Genomic DNA, 23,692 nt, shown 5'->3' with positions numbered 1-23,692 from the left:
ACTGGGAGAGTAGGAGAAAAAAATTGTTCTGGTTTGTGTTGCCCACCTAGGATGGGTGGGCCCAAAGTACAATTGTTTAGGTGAAATTCCCATGCCCACCGCAGCATCCTCATGCCCTGCAGATGCCCTTGTTTTGCCAGCTGAAAGTTCACAGACTTCCAACACTGAGTCCTCCCCTTTGCTTCTTCCCCATCCCCGCCCCCATGCACATAAGTTCTGCCTTATCCCATCTCAGGCCTTCAAACCCAGTTTTATTAACCTTATCTCTGATTCTGTGCTAATGACTTAATGTGCTATCTTAGGTACTAATTACATTTACATAGGAGCTAACAGATTTACAAAGTACTTTCCTGAAGGCGGGTAGTACCAGATAAGAATAAGAAGAGCTAGGATTTATACGGGGGTAGCTGGGTGGCACAGTGAATAAAGCACCAGGTCTAGAGTCAGGAAGACTCAGATCTGGTCTTATTAACTGTGTGACTCTGGGCCAGTCACTCCACCCTGATTGCCTCCATTTTCTCCATGTAAAATGAGTTAGAAAAGGAAATGGCAAACCACTTTTGTATCTTTGCCAAGAAAACTCCAAATGGGGCTACCAAGAGGATCTGACAATGAATAAAAAGCACTTATTAAGTACTTATTGTATACAGAACACTGGAGACACAAACAGAGCAAAGGGGTTTTAAGACAGTCCCTGCTGACTGGGAAATCTCATTCTACTTAGGAGACATTACACACAAGGGAGTTATGGGACAGCACAAAGCACAAATGATGCATTTTCTCTAACTTGTATTTCCCCTCATAAAACTGCATCTATTTCTGAACTATTTAAAAGGACTGAAGACTTGAGTGGAGAGAACTTTTTTTGTACTATTGGGGATCGGTTGGTCCTCAGTAGCTTCAGAGGGGGGCTCTAGCACCATTGCCAGGCTAGCAAAAGAAAATGTGTGATTACTTCTCATTTGTTGTTATACCAGTTTCTTCAGTTGACAAAACAGAATCAGACAGATCAAGATTTGCACATGGTCAATGTCAGCATCAGAATTGGAACCCAACGCACCACTGGATTTGCATTTACATAGTATTGTAGTTTGAGAGCTGCAGCGGCTTGTCCAGCCCCCTCACTTTACTGATCTGGAAGCCTAGTGAGAAGTGATGTGGATCGCTGCTGGTCACCTAAACTAGTTGGGATGATCCCCAGAATTCCTGGCTCTGATTCTGGTTCTCTGGAAGTAGACCTTTCTTCAGCTATGGTCGCACCCTGGATCTTCCTTCCAGTCTGGAGATTTCCTCCACTTGGAACACCCATCTCACCCTGGAACACTCCTCTGCCACGCTGGCCCTTTTCTCCCACTGGCAAGTTCTTCTCATGGCATCCGTTGAGGGACAACCTTAATTCCCCTCCTTGCCTGGGATAGAGTATCTTTTTCAGTTCTCTTTTGTCATTTTCCTCCATTAGAATATAAGTTCCTCGAGGACGGGGACTGTATTTCTTTCTATTGGGTTTAACACAGTCCCTGGGACTTGGGAATCACTTTATTCCCCAGCAAAACCCAGGTCCTCTGATCCCCAATTCTGCCCCCATTCCATTCCATCATTTTAAGAAGCCCTCTTAAAATAGTAACTTAACCAGTAAGGCTTAATTCAAAAGAATCCTGGGACTTTCAGGGACTCGGGAAGCTGACACAAGTCAGCTTGGGTGAAAAGTGCATATTCTGTCACTCAAATCATTGTAGGTGGCTGCCTATTTCATCTTCCTATGGGAACAGCCTGGGTCATAAGTTACTTGGTTTTAAAGAGAAACTGTATTAGTAGTTTTAAAAAAAGATGACAGACTGAGAAACTCCAAATCTGTTCTTTAGGAAGTGAAGACAGCAGGTATGGGAGACTTGTGACTTATGGAGTGACCTATCAGAATCCTTAGCTAGAACAGCAAAAAACCAATCTCCTTCTTACCATTTCCCTTCAGGATACCCTAAGGCAATTAGTCTTTTTTATCTTTTTAAAGACATTTTATTATTCATAGACTTTAAGACTTCTGGATTCTTCTACTCATACAGATCTCAGTAAAGGAATTAATCACAGAAATCAAGAATTTAGAGCAGAGGATGACTTCAGAGATCATCCAGCTCAACCTAGTTACTTTATAAAATGAGCAAACACCAAGAAATTAAATTATATTTAGTGAATAACCCCAAACCCCACTGCTGAGATAGCACCTCCTGCTGGGACAGCAGCTACAGCAGCCCAGGTACGTCCTTGAAACAAAAGCAATGATGAAAGTCTCTCCCCTCAATAAGCTTCTAATTTTACTTTCATGACTCATCTGCCCCCTTTTCTCCTATGAGTCCACCCCCACCTTGACATCCGGGTCCCTCCACGACTCCCACCAGGATTGTTGCTGTAGCTGCTGGGGGCTCTGCTTGCCTCTTCCCACTCCAGTGCATCCTCCTCCTCTCTGCTGTCAAACTCATCCTCCTGAAGCACAGGTTTGACCTTGTCATCCCAACCCACCTGACCCTGACCCAGTCCAGTGACTTCCTACTATTTCACATAGAATCCTGCCCCAGCTCTTCACAGCCTGGTTTTCTAGTCTTCCCCTGTTACTCCATCCATACAGTTCCCATAATCCTCTAGTCCTCTGTGCCCAACGGCACTAACTTTCTCATTCTTCCTCGAACAAGACACTTCACTCCCAAGCATTCCATGCTGTTTCATTAACTGGACTTTTCTTTCTTCCTCTTCACCTCCACCCCCCAGCTTCCTGCCATCCCAGCTAAAACCCCACCTTCTACAAGAAAACCTTTCTGGGTCTCTCCTGACAAGAGCGGTTTCTCCCACCTGAATACTTCCAATTTATTCTTTTCATAGTATGTTTGTACCTAGTTATTTGCCTGTTGTACCCTTTGTTAAATAGACTGTGAACTCTTTGAGAGCAGATACTTTCTTGCCTTTCTTTTGTCTTCAGAGTTTAGTACAGGGAGGAATCCTACTTTCATGTTCTCTCTTGTCCAGAATGGAAGTCAACAAGCATTTATTAAGTGCCTACTGAATGCTAGGCTGGTCCTCGGAGGACAAACCCACTGTCCATCACTGGGCCTTCCAGGCATAGGTTCCTTTGGCAGAGACACTAGATCCCACTCCTACCTAAGGTCTTCACTCCCAGGCTCCACCCACATGATGCTAAAGCATCAAAAAAAGACATTCCTGAAGTACTGTATGTATCTATAAGAGCCATGACGCTCCAGGCCATTTCTTGTCCTGTTTCAACTCGTGGGTTACAAGACATAATAAATAAAGAGAGCTCTTCAGTGTGGCCCCCAGACCTGACAGCAATTATTGCCTGATACCTCACCTTGTGGCAACGCCATCTTTTCTGAGTTGTTGCCTGCCACGTGTACATCCCTGTTACAAATCCTTCCAGGAGAGAGGGATATGATGATAGAGGGTGATGGATAATCACTCTCATCAGTACCCTTAATAATATTCAGATTTTTTCATTTCCTTCAAGGTTACTCTAACAGGATCATAATTTTACCGGTCCCCAAAATATCCTCAGTTGAAAACCTAATTCCAATCCACTACTGACTTACATTTCTAAAAAGTACAAACACTAAAAAGTCTTCTGAACAGTCAGACCCGTGAACCTTTGAGAAAAACTCAGATGGATAATAAATAATGTGCTTTTTTTCTTCCCAAATCTCAGCTAAAACCAGACAATCCTATAAAAGCTCCAAATCTGGCCACGGCATTTAGAACTCAATTTCCTGTGTGTGATCCATAAAGAGAAGGTCTGACGATCCTAAACATGTTAATTTCTGAAAACGTAATCATGTTGTATTTCACTACTGTGTTTTGAGAATTGTCTTCTTCTTTTCCATCACAAAGCCATAGCTAGTGCATTGAGTTAACTAATATTACTCTAATCCAGGATTCTCAAAGTGTGGTCTTGGAGCCCTAGGGTCCCTGAGACCTTCTCAGCGGGTCTACAAGGTCAAAACTGTTTTCATAATAATACTGAAATGCCTTCATTTCTGATGCAGTAAATATCGATGGCTATAATCACCATAATCTAGAGATCTTTTCAGGGTCTGTCAGAGTGTGAAAGGGGTCAAAAAAGGAAAAATCCTGGATGGAGTTGGAGAGCTTCTGGGGGCAAGGGCTATTTTTGCTTTTCCTCATATCCCCAGCTAACAGCACAGTGCCTGACACAGAGTGGATGCTGGGTACTTGTTGATTTTCCTGTCTAGTCCAGATCTTCCCCTTGATCCCCTAGCCCTTCCTAGTCTCATCGTCTTTCTGTCTGTCCTCTGTTTTAAGTGTATCAGGTGTTCAGGAGGACTAGCACCTCTGGAAGAAGGCTACCCATTCACCTTAGCATCCACCTTCACCCACCTCTCACCACTGTCAAGTGTGCAGCAGCTACAACCCAGGAAACCCTCTCAGTAGACAGCCATGGTTCTCCTCAACCACGCCATGAGTTAGGGGGCATCTACACCACAAGGGCAGACTGCCCCCTTCAGAATGGGCAGATGAAATCAGTTTGTTGCAATCACCTTGAAGGCGGCTGAAGCCGAAGTTGTGGGGTACCTAGAGCTCGATCAGACCAAGACCAAGGTCATCCCCTGCTTCCTGGGACATGATGTTCATCTTGGCTTTGGTCTGGCCACTGAACTTTGGCCTCTGGAAGAGAGACTCAGGCCAAGGACTTTGCACAACTACCTCACTTAAATCCACTTTATGCTCAAGTCAAAACATCATCCGTGATGTCACTGGTTCCCTTCCAAAAGAAGGATGACCAACATCTGGGAAGGAGAATTATTACATCTTAACCAAGTTATTAACCATCCTACCAGCCCCCAGAACACTGAAGTAGCTCTAAGCTAAGGAAAGCTGCTAATCTTGAGCTTTAAGGCTTCCCAGACATAGAAACTCAGCCTCCAATGCAGGAATTTGTATACCCTTAGCTCCTGGCTGAGTGCTCTGTTCTTCATAAATGCTTCATGAAGATGGAATGGGATTAATTTTTTTTTCTTTTTTACAATTGCTTGGACTATTGAACAATGTCCCTTCTTTCAAAATTCTGCTCAGAATTCACCTCCTTCACGAAAACTTGACTGGCAAGTTCTAGTTGGTCACGTGTTCAGCGTCTCACCTTCTGCATTATTCTATATAATGGTTGTTGCTATCCCTGAAGCACCATGGCTGGTGGTAGATACACCTGTTTCAGGCGCATATTTACGCAGATATGTTAGGGGCCCTTTCTGGAATCTCACTCCTTACAATCCCACTGGGGCACCACAACAACCCAAAATAAAGAAAAATTCCACGCTCGGCAGAAGTGATTTAATTTATAACTGAGTTATACAAAAGGCTACTCCCCGAACTCAAAGAAGAGCTAACAATACTGTTTATCAATTCAATTCAGCAAGCATTTATTGATGAATAAATGAACCAAGGAATATGAATGAACAAAAGAAAACATACCTATTCAGTAAGCTTTTGCCTCTGGATAAAGCCCTGGGAGTAAAAATAAAACTTCCACCTTCTGATCTCACCTTTTAATAAAGGAAGACAACACGCGAAGGGACGTTCAGTTACAAGTCAGATGAGCCGCAACCAGCACATGTTAACATACCTTCTCTTGGGTCCTTTCCATTAATGAAAAAATGGACCAATCATTAGATGGGGCCAAAGGTTACGGCGGTAAGAACGGTTCTTTTCCTTTCTGGAGCTGTTTGGGGTGAAATGTGGGAGTGGGGAGAGCTACAGCATCTCTAGAAGCACTTATGGGCTTGTAGTTGCACAATCCCAGACCATTATAAGACTATGATCTGAGAGGTGGCCCCTGGGTTTAGGATCCCAGAGGTAGTATTTTTAAACATGTTCCTGAGACTGGGGAAGTGGAGGTGGGTATGAAAGTGACACAGTCCCCGCCTTCAAGGAGTTTCCATTCTACTATGGAAAATATCTCATGAGATAAGTTAACCACAATAAATACAAAATAAATGCAAAAGAATTGGGGGAGGGGAGGATAACACAAACCAAAGTGGGGGAAATGTGGACCCCTCTATCATAAATTACTTCAAAGACCTATAATCATTTGACTAAGTGCCACATTACCTTGGATACAAATGAAACTCAAGTCAACAAGCCTTTATTAAAGAGAATGTATATTTTTATGTTATAATAATTTTATTAAAATATATAACATATTAACATGTTATATATTTTAATAAAATTATAGTAAAAATTGGATACTATATATTATATGTGCTATATATGAAATATTATCTCATTTAATCCTCACAACTACCAGAGGAGATAGGTATTATTATTATCTCCATTTTATAGTTGAGGAAACAAGGTTAAGGGACTTGCCCAGCTTCACACAGCTAGTAAGTGTCTGAGGCTGGCTTTGAACACAGGCGAATCCTTCCTCCTCTGCCTTTAGCCAGAGTAAGGAGAACAGCGTAGGGAGAAATGGCACATGTGGGTAGTTATCCTCCTTTAAACAAAGGTTCTGGGAGGAGCTAGCCAATCAGAAATATGTATCAAAGAGATAACCTTCTCCTCTCCTTAGTAGACAGTTTTGTGAGTTGCTAATGGTTTTAAGGGATTTAGTCAGGTTGACCAAGCATGCAACTTCACTGAGTTCAAATCCAGCCTCAGATACATACTAGTTTGAGTGGCCCTGGACAAGTCACTTCACCCTATTTGCCTCAGTTTCCTCATCTGTAATGAACTGGAGAAGGAAATGACAAGCCTGTCTAGTATATCTGCCAAAAACAAACAAACAAACAAACAAAAAAAAAAACCCAGAGGGATCACAAAGAATTTAATACAACTGAAAAATGACTGAACAACAGCAATATAGCTAGAATGAGGGATCAGAATGGAAAGAGGATGCCCACAGAAAATGGAGAACAAGACCTCTAATGTTCTGGCTCCATGTTCCCAGGAGAGATTTGTGGGATGACGCTGAAAACAAATTCATAGACTCGGGAGGCTCAGACAAATTAGGATTTGCAGCATGAAGAGTAAATCCTTCCCAATGAAGTCCCACTTATTGAAGGAAAGAAAAGAAAAAATAAAGCAAATGCTTAGAGACTTTTACAAAATCACTTTCTGATCGGACAACATGTCCCCATTGTGCAGGCAGGAAGTCATTGTCCTGAAAATTCCATTTTAGACAGAGACGATACCATCACACAGTCTGTGTCTCACCTCCAGTGTTTTCAGTTTCTTGAAGGAAGCCTGTAGTTCTTCTCCAGAGGGCAGGGAGAAAGCTGCAGAGATGCCAGTTGGGCAGCAGCAGCAGCCAGCTAGGCAAGGATCACCTAGGTAAGTCAATTTTAGTTACCAGAGCATGGAGACTCAGTGGGATCCCCAGGAAACATGAATGATAAATACAGCTGTTTGTTTGACAGATAATTGACTAGTCACTTCAGGAACAACAATGACTAAATCAATGATTAATGGTCCCTTGTTTCTAAAAGTCTCTTCCATCATTCTAAATTAAGCTTGAATTTCTATTTCCTCATTCTCAGATAAGTGGGCAGAAGGATGACCCACATTTTTATTTGTTGCTTTTTGTTATTGTTCTATACTTTAAAAAGCATTATCAAAAACAAGCATTTCTATATACATATAACAGAAAAAAAAAGAATTATATTGGAAACCATGAATCTATGTACTACAAAATCCATATTTTTTTCTTTCTTTTTGTGAGGCGATTGGGATTAAGTGAATTACCCAGAGTCACACAGCTAGGAAATATCTGATCTCAGATTTGGATCTTCTGACTCCAAGTTCTGTGCTTTATCGACTGCACCATTTTTATTAGTGAGTTAAAACATTTTTTTTTCAAATAACTGTTGATAGCTTTGATTTTTTCCTTTGAGAATGACCTGTTCTCCTTAGAGCACTTAATAGACCCTTGATTTTATGATAGAATGTACTTAAGGCATGGAGACGATGCTGGGACCTTGAAGATAGTATTGGCGGAGTCCAACCTCACACAGGTCCCACCAAACTGGAAAGACCTGAAAGATTCCGTGATAACCCAGCAACGTACCATGCAAAGCCCCACTAAACTTGGAAGTCCATCCTTAAGATGGGCCATGAGACATTAACATTTTTTGTCTGTGTCAACTCAAGGAACTCTCTACTAATCCCAGTGAAATAGGGACTGCTCACACTGAAGAAATCGCAGACATTTTGAAGTATTAAATTAATGTACTGGAGAAGGAAATAACAAGCTAGTCTTTGAAGAGATTCAAAAGATAGGGGGAGTTAGATGGCACTGGCTCAAGAGGATCTTAGTTCAAATTCAGCCTCAGACACTTAACATTCACTAGTTGGATGACCCTATTGCCTTGCAAAAAAAAAAAAAAAAAAAAGAAAGAAAGAAGATATTCAGAAGATGAATTTAGAAGGAATAGACACAATTATTATATGTAACATAGGAAACGTCTACACATAATATTTCATCAAATCAGAATAGGGGACTATACATTGGACCTTCACACAATCTGGGAGAGTACTTTATGTACTATCAGCCCATTTTTATATTTTGAAAGCTCAGACAGAAATATTAACTGCTTTGTGCATGATCACACAAATACTAGGCCTTCCTCACTCTATATCCCTCACCTGATACACTGTGCCATATTTCCTCTAATCCTGTGAAAATCCACTAGGATGGATACCTCAGACACTGTGTTCCTATTTTGTAGGTAAGGAAACTGAGGTTCCCAGGGTTGATTTATTCAGGTCATTTAACTTATGGGCTGTGGATTCCAACCCAGGGTTTGTTTGTTTTTACTCTTAAAATTTATTGCTTTTTTTTTTTCTATAACACTGCACAGCCTGTCTCAAGAATAGTATTGATGATGCTCTTCCTGATGTCTTAAAATTTCAATATCCAAAAGGAAAGGACATTTTACCCCAAATATAGAATTCAATAAGCCAATTACCTCAGCACAAGAGCAAGCTGTAAAGGCAGAATGTGAGTTAATATAGAATGGAGGTCGTATTATCGAAAATAGTATAATTTCTCAATAAGTTGGAAGAATTCCGGCAAGCCTGGGAAGGCACGAATGGCTGTAAAGTAATCAGAACCAGTAGAACAATGCGGAGATGACCACAATGTAAGCAGAAAGAAGAAAAACCAGACTCGCTCCCTAACAAAATAGAGGCCTGTGGAATTATAATCACCGAGCTTGCTTCTGGCAAACTTGAGCACAGTCTCCACTTTATCGGCCATGCAGGAGCGGGATCCTTAGGGTAAGGAATCTTGCTGTGTCCAACAGAGGTGATTTGTTGACTGAATAGTCTTTTTTTCCCCCTTTCTTTTATAATCTTTGTTACAAGGGAAGACTAACTAGGGACAGGAGGAGGAAAGATGTATTGAAAAAAGGTGATGGAAAAATGAGAGATAGCAACAAAAAATAAATATTTTTTTAAAAATCAGTATACTTTCAAACACTACCTTGTTTGTATTTTTTAATGGAAAGACTTTTTTTTTTATTAGATTGTTCACAGTAAACCTACAACACAAGCTGTAACAAATTGATCTGTTCTGTTCAAAGAACAGGAGAATAATGTATATTCTTGGAGCTTGCTGCTACTTTGTGGTGTTGACATCTATCAGGTAACAATGGAACTGGGGCCATCAATTACGTTTAAAATGTAGGTCTATGGCAAGAGAAAAGGATGCCATTCTTTAATATCACTTAAAAAACAAACGCATCCATACATACTGTCATCACACTGCTCCTCCAGGGCTGTCCACACAGCCAATAGTTCTGTAACTACCTGCGATGGGATTACTCTCTATTTTTCCTGGAGATAATAAGGTTAAGTCCTGGGGTCTTAGTCATATAGTTTTCTGGGAACTCTATTTCTGCCTCAGCATTATTCATTGATTCTTGCATCAGATACTTATTGGGTATTTCTATGTGCATTATGGGAAATCCTCAGGAGATAGAATATATAATTCTGATTTGAAGAAACTTACTATCTAATCTAGAAATATATCTTGGAAAGGAGAAATAAACACTGTAATCAGTCGCCATTATTAAGCTTCTTCCATGTATAGAACACTAAGTTTTGGGGGAGACATAAAGTTTAAGTAAAACATAGGTCCTTCCTCAGGAACTTAGAATCCAGAAAAGTTTAAAACATAAAGAAGTAAATGCAATACATAAATGCTACATGGAAAGTGTATTAGAATGTTGTAAAACCAAGTGCTGTGGGAAGTTGGGGAGGAAGGATGCTAGCAACTGCGAGGGGGTTGGTCCAAAGAGAACAAGGAAGGCTTCATGGAGAAACAGCATTAAAATCCACTTTAATTGACTAGAAAGAGGTGAGCATTGAAGGTCCACTTCTGGCTCAAAAAGGACCTTCTACATATGATCTAACTAGGGTTAATCCTTGGATGAATCTGGACTCTAATGAGAGGGCTTAGACTTCCTCTCTTCACACTTTCTGGCTCACTAAAGCCCTCACTCTAGTGACTCAAGGAAAATTGCTTAAGGTTTATTGTTCAGTTCATATCTGTGAATCCCTGTGAGAAAACAAGAAGATACTCCATGTATAATATATATCAGATATGGGACCTGTATGTATTTCTTACACTCCCCAAAAGAAAGACTGCTTACTTTTATAAAAATTCATGTTGACACTACAACTTAATATAGGATTTTGAATGGAATTTCTCTTTGTATCTCTTGCTGTTGGATTGTGTTGGTAATGTATAAAAATCCTGAGGATTTATGTGGATTTATTTTGTATCCTGCGACTTTGCTAAAATTCTGAATTATTTCTAATAGCTTTTTAGCAGAGTCTTTGGGGTTCTCTAAGTATACCATCATGTCATCTGCGAAAAGTGACAATTTGATTTCTTCATTTCCTACTCTAATTCCTTGGATCTCTTTCTCGGCTCTTATTGCCAAGGCTAGAGTTTCTAGTACTATATTGAATAGTAATGGTGATAGTGGGCAATTAATATAGGATTCAGAAACAATTGATATACTGTTATTCTGTCTCCGGAGGATGATTGATTAACCCAATCAGAAGATAATGTCATTTGTGCAGCTACTGAAAGAAGCATTTTACATTTCACCTCTGCTCTGCACTGTCCATGCAGATACTGGGCTGTCTTTTATTAAGTGCTCCAGGTTTGGGCCAGTCATCTGAGCGATGGTCATCTTAGTTACTGGGAAGTCTGTTCTCTGCTGATAGTTGGCTCTGAGCAAAAGAATTCCAAGAGCTCTGGACCTCTCAAAGGTCACCTTCAAGCTTGGACACATCCTCCAAACAAAACCAAAAACAAAAACAACAAAACAAAACAAAAAACCGGTGGTCTAAAAGGCAGGCTCAGTCTTGTGTTGGCATGACTTGTGGTTTAGAAGCCGTGTGCCCATGGCTGCAGTTTAGAGGACTGGGACTGGGGAATAGCCCAAACCAGCCCCATCCTTCCTGGGAAGGAGCTCAAAACAGTCCTGAAAAGATGATCATCCAGAAAGGAAGAGCGCCTTGAGGGCGGGGACGCTCATTTAAAAATATCCACTGAGTCAGGATCTTCCTAAATGGACTGTTTTGTCATCTCAAGGTGGCAATCCCTTAAAGCCAGCCCAAGGTTGGAAACAGCCAAAAAGGTCATCACCTCCAAAAACCACTGAATCGTCATGTCCCTGAACTTGCTGAACTTTCCAAGGCATCTGTAGGTACCTGCACCCAGAAGATGATTCATATAGGTGGATTTAATATATTATAGTAACAATAATATAATTTATGCCATTTAAAAACATTTAACAAATATTATCTTACTTTGTCCTTACATCAACACTAGGAAATAATGTTATTAAATAATATCTATTTTACAGATGAGGAAATTGAGGCAACAAGAGATTTGTGACTTACCCAAGGTCAGACAGCTAGTAAGTGTTAGAGGCTGTATTTGAATTTAGGTCTTCCTGAGTCAAAGCGCAGCAACTTTATCTACCGTGCCAATATCCTAGCTTAGGAAAATGTGAATAAAAATGAGGAATAACCTGGTTTGCATAGAACATGTAGAGAGTAATAATAGGTGATGAGCCATGCTGGATTATAGAATGCTTTGAAGGTAGAATAAGGACTTTATTTGGGTAGCAATAGGGAATTGCTGAAGATTTTTGAGCCCAGGAGTGACCCTACCTGATCAATATTTAAGAAAAGTTATTCTTTTAACAGAGTGAAAGATGACACGGTGTAAGGAAGGGGAGAATAGCAGAGAAATAGGGAGAATGGGATGGATGCAAGAGTTGATGCGGAATGGAAATCTAAAAGAACTGATAAATGATGAAAGGTGACATTTTAGGAGAGAAACTCAAAGATTACCCAGAGATGATGGGAAAGGATAATAAGCTCTGTTTAGGGCATGTTCCAATGGCGGTGGCAGTGGAAACATCCAGGTAAAGAGATCTAGAGTAAGTTCAAAGGCTTGATTTTAAAAAGAGCTCGGCACTGGGAGGCAGTGGGAGAATCATCTCTTTAGACAGAGTAGATGACCCTGGGGAAGTGAATAAGATTGACAAGGGAGACAGTGAAGGAAAAAAGAAAAAGGGCTTTGGGCAACCCAGACATTAGAGGGCTGAGAAAAGAAACCAGCAAATGAGGGGGATGGAGCGGAGAGGGATAAAAGATGAGCTGGTCTGGCCAGACCCAAAGGGAACAGTGAGACTTGGAGGAATCTACCAGAGGGACAGGTATTATTATTCCCTTAGATTGCTTTCCCTGGGTACAGCCAAAGTCAGGTCACAGAGGCACGTCAAACCATCTTCTCCAGTCAGTATCAGGACGTTAGGGATTTAGGCCAAATTAGGCAAACCACCTGGCCCCCCCTGCATTTTCATTTCCTAGTTCTGTCTCTGATCAGAAACAGATTTGTCCATTATGTCTCAGTATTCTGTAGAAATCCTCTAAGAGATAACCACCCTGCTCTTATTCTATGATTTAAACCTGCTCTTCAATTTAAAAATGGTATTTTTGTTTATTTTATTAAATATATCCCAATTACATTTTATAATTCTTTATATTCATTTTTTTAAAATTTAAAGGTTCTTCCTCCTTCCTGTTCCTCTCATTCACTGAGAAATCAAAGTAATACAATTATACAATTACACAATGAAGTCCATATTGATTGTGTTGCAAACACATACAAACAAAAAGTCCATATTGATTGTGTTGCAAACACATACACACACAAACACAAAAGCAAGAAAAATAAAGTGAAAATAAATCTGTTTCAATCTGCACCCAGAATTCAACAGTTCCCTCTCCGGAGGTAGACAGCATTTTCAGCATGATTCCATTGGAATTTTCTTGGATCATTTTCTTCATCAGAGTAAGCAAATCTTCCTTAGCTGTTTGTTGTTACAATATTGCTGTTACCACATATGATGTTCTTCGGGGTCTGCTCATTTCTGCTTTGCATGCATTCATATAAGTCTTTGCAGGTTTTTCTGAAACCATATTAGTGATCATTTCTTTTTATCATATTAATATTCCAAAGCAATCATATACCATGACTTGCTCAGCCATTTCCCAGTTGATCCCTTCATTGACTCCAGTTGAGCTATCCCCTCAATTACTACCAGAAAAATAACTTCTAGAAATATTTTTTGTACATATGGGTCTTTTTCCCTCTTTTTGATCTCTTTTGAGATACAGACCTAGTAGTACTAGTATTGTAGGGTCAAAGGATATGCAACAGTTCACAACACCAACTGTATAGTAGTATTCCTATTTTTCCATATCCCTTCCAACATTTATCACTTTTCTTTTTTTGTCATCTTAGCCAATGTGATGAGTATGAGTTGTTTTAGTTGCATTTGTCTAATCAATAGTGATTTTGAGCATTTTTTTCATATGACTTGACAGCTTTTATTTTTTCTTCTGGAAACTCTTTTCATATCTTTTGACCATTTATCCAGTGGAGAATTACTCTTATTTTTATTAATTTGTCTCAGTCTCTCATATGTGAGAAACAAGGCTCTTATCAGAGAAACTTGTTATAAAAAGATATTCCCAGTTTCCTGCTTTCCCTCTAATTTTGATTGGATTGGTTTTGTTTGTGCAAACTATTTTTGATTTCATATCATTAAGGTTATCCATTTTACTTTCTGAAATCCTCTCTATTTTGTTTGGTTATAAACTATTCCCTTATCCATAGATCTGACAAATATTTTTTTCCATGCTCTCAGAATGTATTTATTTCATCATCCATAATGTCTAAATGATTTAACTTTTTTGATCTTATATTGGTATACAATATGAGATATGAGTCAATGCCTAGTTTCTACTAAACTGCTTTCATTTTCTCAGCAATTTTTGTCAAATGGTAAGTTCTTTCTTCCAAAGCTTGATTTATCAAAGACTGGATTACTATGGTCATTTACTAATCTATCTTGTATACTTAGTTGATTCCACTGATCTACTACTCTTATTTCTTAGCCAGTACAAGACCAGTACAAGATTGTTTTCACGATCAATGCCTTATAATAAATTTGTTCTTTTAATTAGAATCTCCCCTTCACTTTAACAAATCAATATTACCATTTTGATCCCTTTCTGTTGTTATACACATACACACCCTTGGGTGGTTTCTTAGATTGCATTAGCTCAGTCATTGGTGGGGTCTATAGGTAAGTGGACACTGAAGATAGCATATGATTGCTGAAGCCACGGAGAAGAGAGTATCTGGTAAAAAGGACTGAATATCTCAGGAGCCAAGATGGTGAAATAAACAGTAAATTATCCAAACTTTCATATTCATTTCTAAACAACCATAAAATGCTTCAAGACATCCTGGAACCAGCAAAAAAAAAGATGGTGGAACAATCTTTGAGCCCAAGAACCTTCGTAAATCAGTGGCAAAGGTATGTCTCACTCAGGTAAAAGAGGAGCACAGTCCAGGACAGTCCCAGCAAGCCAGAAGCAAGCCCTACCTCGGCAAACCAGCAGTAGTCCTGAGACTTAGTGCACTGGAACAGGCAAACCATAATTAAAGGATAAGAGAGAAGAATACACTAGGTGCAGAAGGAAGGGAGAAGTAGAATGAGGTAAATTATTTCACATGAATAGGTACACCAATTACAGCGGAGAGGAAGATGGGAGGGTGGGTGATGAGCTTTGCTTGAACCTTGCTTTCATCATTGATTCAAAGAGATAATAATATGCACAATTAATTGAATATAGAAATCTATTTTAACCAACAGAGAAGTAGGAGATTAAATAAAGGGAGGGGAAGACACTTTGGGGGAGATGGTAGACAAGAGCAAAACACTGGTGAGGAGGGAAAGGGTGAAAGGAGAGATAAGACATACAGGAGGAAAAATAGGATGGAGGGAAATATGAAGTTAGTAATCATAATTGTGAATGTGAATGGGATAAACTCTCTCATAAAAATGGAAAAGGATAGCCCAGTGGATCAAAAACCAGAGTTTTACCATATGCTGCTTAGAAGAAACACACTTGAAGCAGAGAGACACACATAGAGTAGAGCTGGAGCAGAACTATTATGCTTCAGCTGAAGAAAAAACAAAACAAAACAAAACCCCCCAAACTAGGGTTGCTTATTCCAGTCTTTGGGAAAAGAACTCACTATCAACAAAAACTTGAAAAAATGAAAAATAACAGGTGTACAAACTAGGTGTAGATCAAGAACTCATATTATATACCAAGATAACATCAAAATGGGTGCACAATTTAGACATAAAAAGTGACACAATAATGAAAAAGAAGAACAAAGAATCGTGTACCTGTCTATGGAGAAGGGAAGAATTCATGGTCAAATAAGAGATAAGAGAGATTTACAAAATGCGAAATAGGTGATTTTGGTTAATTAATTAAAAGGCTTTTGTACAAATAAAACCAATGCAACCAAGATTAGAAGAAAAGCAGAAAGCTGGGAAACAATCTTTACAGCAAATATCTCTGATAGAGGCTTCATTTCATAGATTTTTTTGAGAACTGAATCAAATTTATAAAGTTAGAAGCTATTGCCAAATTGGTAAATGGTCAAAGGATATGAACAGTCAGTTTTCAGATTAAGAAATAAAAGCTATCTACAGGTATAATGAAGAAGTGCTCTAAATTACTTTTGATTAAAGAAATATAAATTAAAATAACTGTGAGATACTACTACTTCATACCTATTAGATTAGTTAATATGACAAAAAAGGAAAATGTTGGATATTGGAGAGGATATGGGAAAATTGGGACACTAGTGCAGTATTGGTGGAGTTTTAAATTGATCCAACCATTCTGGAGAATAATTTGGAAATATGCCCAAAGGGCAACCAAACTATGTATACCCTTTGATGTAGCAATAACACCACTAGGTCTAGATCCTTTTGGATCATAAAAGAGTGAAAAAGACCCACATGTACAAAAATATTGATAGGAATTTTTTCCACATGGCAAAACATTGGAAATTGGGGGAATGCCCATCAACTAGGGAATAACTGAACAAGCTAGGGCATAAGAATGTAATAGAATGCTATTGTGCTATAAGAAATGATGAACATAAAAAATTCAGAAAAATCTGGAAAGATTTGTATGAACTGATACAAAGTGGAATGAACAGAACTAGGAAAACGTTGTACCCAGAATCAACAGCATTATATGATGATAAGTTTATGAATAATTCAAGTCTTCTCAGCAACACAATGATCCAAGATAAATATGGACTCATGAAGAAAATGCTATTCACATCCATGTAAATGTCCTATTGTCTCTCGATTATAATCCTTCCCTGGGAGGAGGTTTCTTTTCTGTAAAATCCCTTTCTCTGTGAACAGGTTTCTTGGGAGGCTTCTGAAGCCTCCAGCCAGAGTGAAGGTAGAATCTCAAATCCTCCTCTTCCTGAATCCTGGCTCTGAATCTCCTCGAGTTTCCCTGAAGTTCCCCCAGGGAAGTCTTGTTCTTAACTCAAACCAGACTGCTTCCTTTCAAACTGCCTTCCAAACTCCACATCCCGGGAGGCAGCCTTGGTGGCTCCTTATATCCTCCCAGAGAATGGGCTTGTGGGTACGCCCAGGGGCTTGTGGGAACTCCTTACTGACCAATGAGCAAGCTCCTTTTCCCAAGTCTAAAGGTGTAAATTCCTTTTAAAGGTTTGAAACTAAAAGTGTGAACTCTGAGCTAGAGAATTGTTTAGACAATCTGAGTTGGCACCTAGTAATCTAACACATGTAGATCAAAGCATATTTTTCACTTGCTTATTTTTCATGTTTTTCCATCCTTTTGATCTGTTTTTTCTTCACAACTGTGACTAATATGGAAATTTGTTTTACACAATAATACCTGTATAACCTATATTAAATCGTCTGCCATTTTCAAAAGAGAGGAAGGGAAGAAGGAAGGGAAAAAAATTTGGAACTCAAAATCTTGTAAAAATGAGTTCTAAAAATTGGTCTTGATATGTAATTGTGGAAAAAATAAAACTTTAAAATAAAAGAATAATCCATTGTTTCTGAAATTTCAGAGGAGTTAAAGCGTTAAACCCATTTGATTCTAGAGATTTCAAAGATTATTGGTAATCTTTGAAAGTTTCAGCGAAGCCATATTGGTTTGGGGGCTAGGACATCACTGAAAGGAGTTAAGATGACAGTGAATAGAGAGAAGCAATGGGGACATCAAGAAGACAGGATTTTTTTTTTAAGTTTTGCAGTGACTAAGGAGATAGAGAGCAGAGAGAGACAGAGAAGAGAGACAGAGATGGGGAGAAAGGGAGGGAGGTAGAGAAGGAGGAGAGGGAGAAGGGGAACAGAGAGAGAAAAAGAGGGAGAGAGACAGTGAGACAGAGACAAAGGGAGAGAGAGACAGAGGGAGAAAGACAGAGAGAGAGAGAGAGAGAGAGAGAGAGAGAGAGAGAGAGAGAGAGAGAGAGAGACAGAGACAGAGACAGAGACAGGAGAGAGAGAGAGACAGAGACAGAGACAGAGAGACAGAGACAAGAGAGAGAGAGAGAGAGAGAGAGAGAGAGAGAGAGAGAGAGAGAGAGAGAGAGAAAGAGAGAGACAGAGACAGAGAGGAAACATTGGCTAGAAGTAGTAGATAAGTCCAGGGAAGACACATTTTCAGACAGAGAGATTTGTGGATGTTTACAAACAGATGTGAAGGAGGGAAATGATGAGAGTGATATGTCCACACAGCTTAATAAATATTTCAGCTTTAATAGCAGGATTTTACCAGCTCTTGAAGGAAGGGAAAAGGAGCAGGATAAAAGGAATGGGGAGAAGGAGATACCTAACGGGGGGGGGGGGGGAAGAGTACACTCCCCCCCCCCCCCTGTGATCAGAAGGTGGAGGGGGAGAAAGAGTCAAATATCAGGACGTTCTGAGGAGTGAAGTAGGCAGTTGATGTCTCTCCAGTGAAGAAGAACATGCACTTTAAATGGGGCGGGGAGGATTCTGTACCTGGGCAGAGTAACAGAAAGAAGGCTTGCAACAGCCATCATGAGGAATGAGTCAGTGTGAGTAGCCTCCAGGCCCTCTGTTGGATTCTGCACACTAGCCTATGTTTACACTCTCAGTGAGTGGCGCAGGTAGTCAAAGGTAATAATAACAAAGCAAATACAGCAGCTGGCATAATACCTTTCATGTGGCAAGTGCTTAATTACTATGTGATGATTATTTATTGAATTGTGAGGGAAAGAGACTAATTCACTTTATTCTGAGTCAACATTATAATTCTCATAAGTCAAGTATACACTTAAAATTGATCGGATATGATCATTAAAGCTCCATCTCTATTCAGAGCATGGTAATATACAAAAATAATATAATTACAGATGTCCATTTAAATGATCACCTCCACGGAAACAACATTAGCATTAATTAAGAATGAAACTTAAAGAAGCCAGGTGGCATTTGAGCTAGATTCGTGCTTTCTATCTTGCTTGCTTGGAAAAATCTGTGTGTGGGAACTCCCTCCACTGGATGGAGAGCATCTTTTAAAGCCTTAACAAGTACTGTGTTATCCCCAAGGATCAAACTACAAAAGTAAGGCGGTCTCTGCTCTTAAGGAGTTTCCAATGGAATAAAGGGAGGAAACACACTAAGGGGTGTTGGACAGGGAAGATTTAGAAAGTTACAAGGATCTACAGGGGAGTCATGAGGAGGAGGAGGTTGGTCTTCCCATCTTTCCCTGCCCGGTCCTGACAATATTGACTTGACTAGAGATCTAGAACTGGAACGTGCTTTCACCAAGGGAGCTGGTGAGTTAATGAGGAATTGCTAGAGCAAATCTGAACGCAGCATTCATTCATCAGAGCCGCAGTGTTGGAGGGCAGAAGTTTGGGAGAATAGAGTATGTCTGTCGAGGAAAAAGACAGCCGGGGGAGAGAAATCGGAGGGAGTGCTTGAGGCATGGAGACATAATGAGTTTCTCATGGTTACATGTCTTATTAATGTTTAATGCAGGATTTGAACCCAAGCCTTCTAGCCTCCAAGCTTGGAATTCTAGCCATTCCATCATGCTGCTTCCTGAAATTTGCAAGAGACTAACGTTTCACAAACTTAAATGAATTACAAGGCGACATTCATGTTCAATTAATTGTGAGGGGCCCCAGGCATCTTGATTGGCTCAATCAATCAGGAATAAATTAGTAGTCTTTAATCAGTTTGAAAGGAACTTAGCTGATGTTGACTCACAGGACATACTTGTGATTGGTTGAAGAGCATCACTCCTATGTGGCGGGGGTATGGTCAAAACAACAAGCCACCTCTGAGCCAGTCAGTCCAGCAGTGATCAAACCCAGAGATGAAGGACTCCCATAAGGGGATTCCCTTTCCTCAATATGCCATGGCAGCTAGGTAGCACGGTGCACAGAGTGCTGGGCTTGGAGTCAGAGAGACCTCGATTCTAATCCAGCCTCAGATGATTACTAACTGTGGGATTCTGGGAAATCATTTCACCCTATTTGCCTCAATTTTTCTCAGTTGTAAAATGAGCTGGAAAAGCAAATGGCAAGCTCCTCCATCATCTCTGCCAGGAAAACCCCAAATAGAGTCCCTGAGAGCCGGACACAAGTCAACAACAATGTGTCTAGTTCGTCCGGGTGCATCTCTGAGCTCTCCTTGCAGATGGAACTGTTGCTATTCCAGGGATGCTTGCTACTGGCTCAGTGGATACTCCAACTCTTCCCAAGAATGGGTGGGTGAAGGGGAAGAAGAGAAACTATTTCCCAAGGGTGTGCTCTGGATCCTTTTCTCTTCTCCCTCCATGGCATTTCACTGGATCTCATCAGCTTCTGGGAATTTAATTATCATCTCTATGCAGATGGTTATCCAACTCTAGCTCCAATCTCCCATCTCTGTATTCTATCAGACATCTCAAATGGATGACTTGAAGATCCTAAGGGTAGCACGACCAAAATAGAACTCATTGTTTTTTCCCAAACCTTCTTCTTTTCCTCATTTTCCTATTATCATCAAGGCACCTTCAAGCTTTAAAGCACCCAGGCTTGGAACAGAAGGGTGGTCCTCAGCTGTTTATTCTTACCTTTCCCCTCTCCCCACAATCGAAAGAGTTGCCAAATCCTATGGATTCTTCCTTTGCCACAGCTCTCTGCCAGGAACCTTCTCCTTACTTCCCCTCCAGAATTTTTGCAATAGCTGCTGGGGGGAGAGGGTGTCTGTCTGCCTCAAGCCCCGCTACTCCTCACCTTCCAGTAAGCTTCAAATTTAATAGACCCCAGTGACTCCCTCTCACCTGGAGGGTAAAATAGAAAATCTTATTTGCCATTTGTCTTCCTTTACAACCTGGCCCCGGTGACACAAAAGTCACCTTATGGGAGGCTGTTCCTCACCTGACATTCTGTGTTCTCCACATCTGGAGCCATCTCTCCTTTCAGGTCTGCCTCCTGTCTTCTTCCAGGGCCCATCTCCCCTCCCACCTCCCAGATGTCCTCCCCATCCCTTTTAATGCTAATGTCTTTGCTCTGGTTATCAGCCAGCTTATCCTTCCTTTATCTTGGGTCTAGAGCCAGTTTTTTCTGGATAAATAAGGAGTTTGGAAACCAATTTACTTGCATGTTGTAGCATCACCTCCCTGATGAAAAGTCTCCTTCAAGGGCTGGGCGCATTTGTGTTTGACTGACTGAATGACTGAGATTACGCCCATTACTCATTGATCATCACACTCAGAATGCCTCTTGCTTTTCTTTCTTTTTTTTTTTTTTAACTAAAATCTTTAATTTTCACCTATAGGATCAATAATCTGCATGTTTATTCTACGTGATCAGTGAATACTGCCCAATATTTTTCTTTTTTTCTTTTCTTCTTTTCTCCATGGTCTTGGGCTGAAAATGGGATCATTTTAAGCAGGCACATGGGCACATGGGCCTTCTTCTAGATGAGCTTGAGCAATGACCTGGACCAGCTGGCTGTTTCCTCTTTCCTTGTTTGGAAACAGAAATTCAATCTTTAAAAAAGTGATCAATGCAAAATCATTCTCTTTCTTCTCCTAAAGAGTTGTTTTATTCATTTATTGGATTACTCGCCATCTAAGGGGGAGGAAGGGAAAAAGAAAAATAAATTTGGAATCCAAAGTTTTGCAAGGGTGAATATTGAAAAAAAACCTGCATCTATTTGAAACTATAAAGCTTTTTAAACAAGAGTTGTTTTATTGTTATCTTTTGGTTTTGCACCATATTCATTTCTAAATATATCACTTCCCACCTTTCCTACCTGGTAAAACTTCTAATCATGATTTTTAAAAAGAGGGGGAAAAAGTGATTGAACAAAACCTACTAACAAATCAAATGATATGACAGTCTATAAACCATCCTACATCCATAGTTCCTTACTTCTTCAGTGAAGGAAGAAAGGTACATTTTCGTAATTCTTCTCCAGGTCCAGCATTGGACATTACACAATATTATTTCATTTCTTTCTGATAAATATCCCTTTTCAGTCTCTTGTAAATTATTCTCCTTTTCTCAAACACAGGAAGCTTACAATTTCATTTGAGAGAAATATTTTACCCTAAGTAGCACTTCTCAGATACTTTGGGATTTGTTAAAAAGGAAAAAAATATTAGGAAATGTAGCTTTATCTGTAGGGAGGGATGTGTTTTTCCTCCCCACCCCCACCCCAGCATTCTCTTGAACAAGGTGGAGTCCTGAGTTCCAGTTGCCCCATGGATGTGTCCCTTGCCTCTGGCATAGGTGAAGTCTTTTTGACAAGGTATAGACTGACCTTTTTGTTGGTTCTTACTGTCCTGGTGCTTGATGAACCTTAATCATGATTTGGCCTTTACAATCCAATTCCCAAGTCACATTTACTCAGCCAGTTGTGTTTTTGGTTTTTTTTTTGTTTTTTCCCTAGATTTGGGAAATGGGTTAAATTTAAACCAAGAGGGCTGTGTCAGGTGATCCTGAAGATTCTTTCTGGCTCTCAAATGTGATGAAGCAGCTTCCTGATGCCAGTTTTAATTACCTTTGCTGCTGATTACAAGGTAATTTGGGGTGAGTCAGTTTTCTAAGAGTGAGAATGACAGAGATTATTAAAGGTTGGGGAGGGCTTTGGTGAAACAGGCACCAGATTCTCACACAATTTTCTCTCCTTTTAAGCTAAAAGTATTGGGGGGAAAGGGTGGATGAGTTGGGTGAATATGGCTTCCAAATGGTAAGAGCTCAATTTGTTTAATTAACTTTCTTTGTTTGGTTCCTATCAAGCACCTCACCCAAATGAGTATTTAATGATGATGTTAGAGAGGATAAAGATATGAATACAATATACAGAAAATCTATTGTAATCATTCAAATGTCTTTATGACAGCAATGTGACTGATGGAATCAATATCACGGGCACATCATTACCAGCTTCATACTTTGCATTCTCTTTTCATCCCTTCCTGCTATTTTGATGATAAAAATTTTTATTTTTTAATTTTTTTATTAATTTTTATAATTATAACATTTTTTGACAGTACATATGCATAGATAATTTTTTTTACAACATTATCCCTTGTACTCCCTTCTGTTCTGAATTTTTCCCCTCCTTCCCTCCACCCCCTCCCCTGGATGGCAGGCATTCCCATACATATTAAATATTTTATAGTATATCCTAAGTACAATATATATGTGCAGAACCGAATTTTGTTGTTGTTGTTGTTGCAAAGGAAGGATTGTATTCAGAAGGTAAAATAATCTGGGAAGAAAAACAAAACAAAACAAAAAAAAATAATGCTCACAGTTTACACTCATTTCCCAGTGTTCCTTTTCTGGGTGTAGCTGATTCTGTCCATCATTGATCATTTGGAATTGGATTAGCTCTTCTCTATGTTGAAGAGATCCACTTCCATCAGCATACATCCTCATACAGTATCATTGTTGAAGTGTATAATGATCTTCTGGTTCTGCTCGTTTCACTCAGCATCAGTTGATGTAAGTCTCTCCAAGCTTCTCTGTATTCATCGTGTTGGTCATTTCTTACAGAACAGTAATATTCCATAACATTCATATACTATAATTTACCCAACCATTCTCCAATTGATGGACATCCATTCAACTTCCAGCTTCTAGTCACTATGAAAAGGGCTGCCACAAACATTTTGGCACATACATGTCCCTTTCCCTTCTTTAATATTTCCTTGGGATATAAGCCCAGTAGTAGCACTGCTGGGTCAAAGGGTATGT

At 39.8% G+C, this 23,692-nt stretch overlaps 1 protein-coding gene across 1 annotated transcript in view; it reads right to left on the bottom strand.

Annotated features, from left to right (window-relative positions):
* PALS2 (protein associated with LIN7 2, MAGUK p55 family member) overlaps nt 1-18,317 on the bottom strand; it is an 82,192-nt gene extending 63,875 nt beyond the window's left edge. The window contains exon 1 of the mRNA XM_074269170.1: nt 18,298-18,317. The gene's annotated coding sequence lies outside the window, so the exon portion shown is untranslated. The remainder of the gene's footprint in view (nt 1-18,297) is intronic.
* Nucleotides 18,318-23,692: the final 5,375 nt, after the last annotated feature.

The sequence above is a fragment of the Sminthopsis crassicaudata genome, chromosome 5, assembly GCF_048593235.1.
Source record: "Sminthopsis crassicaudata isolate SCR6 chromosome 5, ASM4859323v1, whole genome shotgun sequence".
NCBI classification, from domain to species: Eukaryota; Metazoa; Chordata; class Mammalia; order Dasyuromorphia; family Dasyuridae; genus Sminthopsis; species Sminthopsis crassicaudata.
This window is presented reverse-complemented; position numbering and strand designations above follow the sequence as displayed.